Source organism: Trichechus manatus, unplaced genomic scaffold (assembly GCF_000243295.1).
Source record: "Trichechus manatus latirostris isolate Lorelei unplaced genomic scaffold, TriManLat1.0 scaffold00194, whole genome shotgun sequence".
Taxonomy (NCBI): Eukaryota; Metazoa; Chordata; class Mammalia; order Sirenia; family Trichechidae; genus Trichechus; species Trichechus manatus.
The window spans coordinates 1,745,424-1,752,057 of NW_004444130.1; the positions used below are offsets into that span (position 1 = coordinate 1,745,424).

General features: G+C 38.8%; 1 protein-coding gene across 1 annotated transcript in view; it reads left to right on the forward strand.

Moving 5' to 3' along the window:
- Positions 1-6,634, forward strand: part of HYDIN (HYDIN axonemal central pair apparatus protein) — a 359,230-nt gene that overhangs the window by 136,722 nt on the left and 215,874 nt on the right. The window lies entirely within an intron of this gene.

Consider the following 6,634-nt stretch of genomic DNA (forward strand, 5'->3'; position numbering starts at 1 on the left):
GAAAAGAATGTATACTTTGCTGCTGTTGAGGGGAGTGTTCTATATATGTCTGTGAGGTCAAGTTGGTTAATTTTGGCCTTTAGATCTTCTGTATCTTTATTGAGTTTCTTTGTAGATGTTCTGTCCTTTACCAAGAGTGTGTGTTGAAGTCTTCTGCTATTATTGTAGAACTATCAATTTCTCTTTTCAGGCTGCTAGAGTTTGTTTTATGTATTTTGGAGCCCTGTCATTGGGTGTGTAGATATTTATTACGGTTATGTCTTCATGGCGTATTGTCCCTTTAATCAATGTATAATGCCCTTCTTTGTCCTTTATGGTGGATTTTGTTTTAAGGCTATTTTATCTGAGATTAGTATTGCCACTTATGCTCTTTTTTGGTAGCTGTTTTCTTGATATATTTTTTCCATCCTTTGATTTTTGATAAATTTATGTTTTTGTTTCTAAGGTGTGTCTCTTGTAGACAGCATATGCATGGGTCTTGTTTTTTTATCCATTCTGTCACTCTCTGTCTTTTTATGAGTGCATTTAAACCATTTACATTCAATGTGATTATTGATAGGTGTGAGTTTATTGCTGTTGTTTCGTGGTGCTGTCATTTTCTTTGTTCCTTTTACTCTTCTGTGCTGAATTCCTTTTATTTGTGGGTTTTTTTTTTTTTCATTTCTTTCATTTTCGTAGATTTTGTGGTGACTGAGACTTTATGCTTTTCTTTATTTTGATGAGTAGGTTTGTTAACTTTATTTGTGGTTACCTTGAAATTTACCCTGTCTTCCTAAGTTTAAACCAATCTTTCATTATTTTATAACACCTTTACTTCCTCTCCATTTGACAGTTCTATACCTATACAGTTTATTCCCTCTTTTATTGTTCCAACATTGTTGTCATTTGCAGATTGATGTCTCTCGTCCCCTGTTGTAAATTTTTTAGTTTTGTTTTATCCTTGAGAGTTCGTTGTCTAGGTTGGTATCTGGCTGATGCTTTCTTATGTGCTAGATTCAGGTTGTTGTCTGATGTTGTTGGTTCTCTAACCAGAGGACTCTCTTTAATAATTCTTGTAAGTTTGGTTTGGTTTTTACGTATTCCCTTAATTTCTGTTTATCCTCAAATGTCCTAATTTTGCCGTCATATTTGAATGAGAATTTTGCAGAATGCACTATTCTTGTTTGGCAGTTTTTTTCTTTGAAGATTTTATATATATCATCCCATTGCCTTCTTGCCTGCATCGTATTTCTGCTGAGTAATCAGAGCTTAGTCTTATTGTTTCCCTTTTGTATGTGACTTTTTGTTTTTTTGAGCTGCTCACAGGATTCTTTCTTTGGTTTTAGCGAGTTTGATTATGATATGTCTTGGTGATTTTCTTTGGGGTCTATCCAAATGGAGTTCATTGACTTCTTGGATAGTCGGCTTTTCGTCTTTCATGATATTAGGGAAGTTTTCTGTCAGCAAATCTTCAACGATCCGCTCTGTATTTTCCATTTTCTCCCCCTGTTCTGGAACTTTGATTGCACGCAAATTTTTGCTTTTGATTTTATCCCACATCGTTCTCAGGGTTTCTTCATTTTCCTTTGTTCTTTTCTCGAATCTTTCCTCAAAGTAGTATTGAAGGATTTGTCTTTAATTTCGCTGATCCTGTCTTCCATTATTTCAAATTTGCATCTAAAACCTATTGCACTGTCCATTTCTGAAATCTTGTTGTTTATCTTTTGGATTTACATTTTCTGTTTTTGTACGATTTCTAATTGTTTATTTTGACTTTTTGTTCCTGTATTATTTTCCTGATGTCTTCTATTGTTCTGTCTGTCTTGTCCATGATTTTATCTATTTTTTCCTTATTTTTGTCTGTATTTTCCATCACCTGTTGGAGAACCTTGAATATTAGAGTTCTGAATTCCCTATCGGGTCATTCCAGTGCCTTTTCTTCTAGCAGATGGTCATCTGATGTTTTATTTTAGTCACTTTCTGGAGCCATCCTGTCCTGATTTTTTATGTTTTGATATTGTCTGTTGTCTCTGGGACATTCAGGAATTATTTTCTTTGTTTATTGATTGTAGATTTGATTGTTTCATCCTGCTTTTTGTTTTACTTGGTTATGTCTGAGCTGGTGGGGTGGGTATGTTTTGTTGCTTGCTCACCTGTGGACATGATACTTCTCACTACCTTGTCCAGCTGGGCAGGGTCAATCACTCAGCTATGGTGCAGCAGGGAAGCTCCAACATGGGTGGAGGGGCAGGGATGGGTAGTTTGCGTCATGAACTGGGGTGACAGCGTGGGGCTGGGGTGCAGTGCAGGGCAGGGTCCAGGGGACCACATCAGTACCACTTGGGGGCATGGCACTCTGTGCAGGGTGCAGATAGGCAGGAGGGAAAGGAGAGGATGTGATGTGCAGAGCTAAGTGGGTGGGTGAAAGAAGAGAGAGAAAAATAGTAAAAAAAAAAGAAAAAAAGGCAAAAAATGAAGTTTAAAAAAAGAAAAGAAAAAAGTAAATAAAATGGTGGTGCGGTAGGATTCGGTGGGCAGTCACAGGGCAGACCCAGTGAGGCTATGTACTGGTGGTTCTATAGCTAAGCAGTGTGGATCAGCCTGTCAAGAAGTGATGGGGCTAGGTGGGCAGGAGGAAGGAAAGAGGGGAAAGAGAGAGAAGAAACCAACAATCAAACAAAAAATAATTATAAATAAAAGCAGGGCAGAGTTAAGGTGGCGACGAGCTGATGTCTGTCTTTCCAGGTGGCATGGCACAACCCGTCAGGAAGGGACAAAGGCAGCACTGGGACTAGGCAGGAGGGAAAAGGAAAAGGAGAAGGGGAAAGATAAAAAAAAATTAAAAATATGGCACTGAGGGAGCTGGCCTTTGGGGACAGCACCTGGGGAGGCTGTGTGCCAGAGTCTCTCTAGCCAGTTGGTACAACAGAGCCCACCGAGAAGTTGGGGGTGGCACACAGGGCTGGGTAGATGGGAGAAAGGAAAGGAAAGAAGGGAGACAGAGAAGAAACAATAACAAAAGAAAAAACAAACAAACAATTAATAAAATGATGCTGAGGGAGACAGTTGGTGATGAACCAGGGAGACCAAATGCAGTCACTCTCCAATAGAGCTGTGCAGCATGGCTTCTCCAGAAAGGGTGGGGGCAGTGCACAGTGCTGGGTGGGTGGGAGAAAGGAAAGGAGAGAGAAGAAAGAGAAAAAAAGGAAAAGAAAAACAAACAAAAAGAACAAATCAAAAAATCACAGCCTATGAAGAAGGGGAGGGAATGGCATACAGGGCTAGCTGAGTGGGAGAAAGGAAAGGAAGGGAGGGAGGGAGAGAAGCAACCAAAAAAAAGCCAAAAAACAAACAAAAAAATGACGCTGAAGGGGCCAGCTGTGGAGGCAGGGCGGACTCCAGCAGCAGTGAGGTAGTGTCTCTCTGGCCAAGCAACCGTGGCCCGTTGGCAAGCAATGGAGGCCACGTAGAAGGAAGAAGGATGGGGGGTGGGAATGTGTGTATCCCTGGTTACTGGGTGCTCTGTCTCCTGCTGGGAGCTCCATGGAGTTGCCTTTCTGTACTCCCTGTCCATAGTCCTTGGTGGCTGAGGTCCAAGATGGTGAATCTGGGCAGTAGTGAGCTGGTATCTCTCTGGCCGAGTGACTGTGGCCCATTGGCAAGCGGCAGAGGCCTCGTACAGGGTAGAAAGGTGTAGAGTAGGAAAGCATGTATCTGTGGTTACCAGGTGCTCTATCTCCTGTTGGGAGCTCTGTGAAGTTGCCTTCCTGAACTTCCTGTCTGAGTTCTTTGGTTGCAGTAGTTCAAGATGGCAAATCCAGCCACATTAGCTGGTATGGGACCTCCACTCCGAGGCTCTCCTCATTCTCTGTTCTCTATCAGTTTCTTATTCCATTCGGTGCTTGATCCGGTTCTTTATTCCTTCATTTGATGCTTATGGCACCAGGACTGACGTTTGTATCTGTTTTACTTAGTTTTTTTGGTCTTTGCTGCAGAGGGACAGCATGGTGCTTCTGTCTATAGTGCCATATTGGCTCTGCCTCTGGGTACATCTCTCTTTTAATGTCAGTCATGATGAAATTGTTGCATGCAACCTTAAGTTTTATGGTTTGGGGGAGAAAAAAATCCTTTTCTGGGATATTAGTACAGTAAATTACGATGTGTCTAGGAGGGAAGAGGAACATTATTTGAGGGTAGGCATGGTCATGCACAGTTGTCTTGCACATGGTAGGCGTTCAAGAGAGTTGTTGAATATATGAGTGCTGAGGTAGTATACGATCCAGAGTAAGAGTGCTATATTCAGATATTGGAATTAAATCCTTCTTCTTTGTGTACTAACTCTGGGCAAGTATTTAACTTTGCTGGACCTTTCATTTCTTCTGTGTAAATGGAACTAGTAATGGCACCTACAAGATAAGGTGAAGAGTAAACATGATAATATATGTAGAAAGTGCCTGGTGAAAAATAAGCATTCAGTAAATGACAGCTTTGATTATTAATGTTGACAGACGAAAAGAGCTAGGTGAAATGGCTTGTGAAAAGACTTAAATTTTTATGGCACTATATCTTAAGGTTTTTTAGTTTTCTTTCATTGATAAGAAATAAAAATAAATAAGGCACACTCAGAGAGACCCTAAGATTTTGAACTAGCTAATCCATATAGTTCAAAGCTGTGTGAAGTGGAGGACTCTAATGCTGCCGTTTTCCTCACTCTTCATTTGTTTCTTTAAATTTTTGACAATGATTCCATTTTATAAAACATAAACCATTTTTATTGGTTAATATATATGTGTTCTTCCATGCCAAAGAAAAGAGAAGAGGTATTAGCAAACAGGAGTCCCTGGGTGGCACAGTTAATGCACTTGGCTGCTAACTGAAAGGTTAGTGGTTCGAGATCACCCAGGGGCACCTAAGAAGAAAGGCCTGGCAATCTATTTCTGAAAAATCAGCCTCAGAAAACCCTATGGAGCACAGTTCTATCTGACACACATGGAGTCTCTGTGAGTTGATATTAGCAAATAAGTTGCTATTTAGAAATTTTAGGTTCATTAGCTTATGATTCTCTATATCTTTACAACATATTTATTAAAAATGCTTTTTAGCACCATGTAAATCATGCCTATATGCTCAGGAGCTGTCCTATTTCCTTTTATTTAACTATATTCATGCCTTATGTTTAATCTGACACTTTTCACTGAATCTTAAGGAGGCAAATGACTCTCAGGAAGAACATACAGTCTTTGTTAAAGGATACCACATAGTAGCCTAAAAAGATTATTGGTATATATTACTTGAGAACATCGTGAGTTACATATGCCTGCCTCCCTAATACAGTCAGACAGATTTGGCCTTATAATCCGTACAGATTTTTTTTTCACAAATAGGGAAATCAAGAAGTAAAGCAATTGCTTAACCAAGAGGGACCCTCAGCATATCAGTAACCAAGTCCTTTCTACTCAACCTGTCATTCCAAACTTCCCTTTAAGAGCAAGGAGAAAAATGGGATAAAATATGAAAAATCAAAAAATTGGTTTCTCTGTTAATTCCTATGAGTTTGGGAATTAGGGAGCAACCAAGGCAGTGACAATCCAAAAGAAAAAGGAAACCCAGAGATGTATGCCCAGTATTTTGGCTACTTTTCCCTGATGATTCCAGAAGAGGCTGAGAAGTTGAAAGTCACTTTTAAAAAACAGGCCTAGGGGAACAAAAATTAGAGTCAGGGCCTTCCAAGAAGGAAGGATTCTGGTAAAACTCCCAGACTTTAGGTTGGGGCTCACAAGGGCGGTAACCTAGGAACAAGGATAAACTAGAAACAGACCCTTCCCTCATTTCACATCATTTCAATCCTGCCTGGATAAAAGAGATCCAGGATTGGTAGTTCCCCCTACAACTTTCCTAGAAGCAAACATGTATCCTTACTATAGGGAGATATTATTCTAGGCCTCAAAATGTCTCTACAATTTCTATATACGTTATCCAGCCATCCATTTTCAAAACAACCAGGCATATAAGAAGATAAGACAATTTAATAGAAAACTTTAAAAACTATGTTTAATATGTTCAAGAAAGTAAAAGACAAGCTTTTAAAATTTGGTAGAAAGCTGGAAATGACAAGAAAGAACAAATGGAAAGTATACATATGAAAATACAACAATTGGAATTAAGGACTCTTGGATGGATTTAACTGCATATTAGACACAGGTGAAGAGAGAATTAGGAAATTGGAAGATAGATTAGAAGAAACTACCCAAAATGAAACACAGAGAGACAAAATATGGAAAATACAGATGATATGGTAAAACAAACAAACATTAAAAAGTATGATTTCTGCAGTACCAGAAGGAGAGGAGAGATGGGACTGAAAACATAATGGGTGAGAATTATTCAAAATGATGAAACACATCAAGCCACAGATTCAAAAAGCATTATAAACACTAAGCAAGATAAATATAAATAAAACCATATCTAGGCACCTCATAATAAACCTGCCAAATAACAAAGACAAGATCTTAAAATCCTCCAGAAAAAAAAAGATTATTTTATTTTGTTATTAATAAATTTTTTATTGTACTTTAAATGAAAGTTTACAGAACAAATAGTTTCTCATTAAACAGTCAGTACACATATTGTTTTATGACATTGGTTAATAACCCCA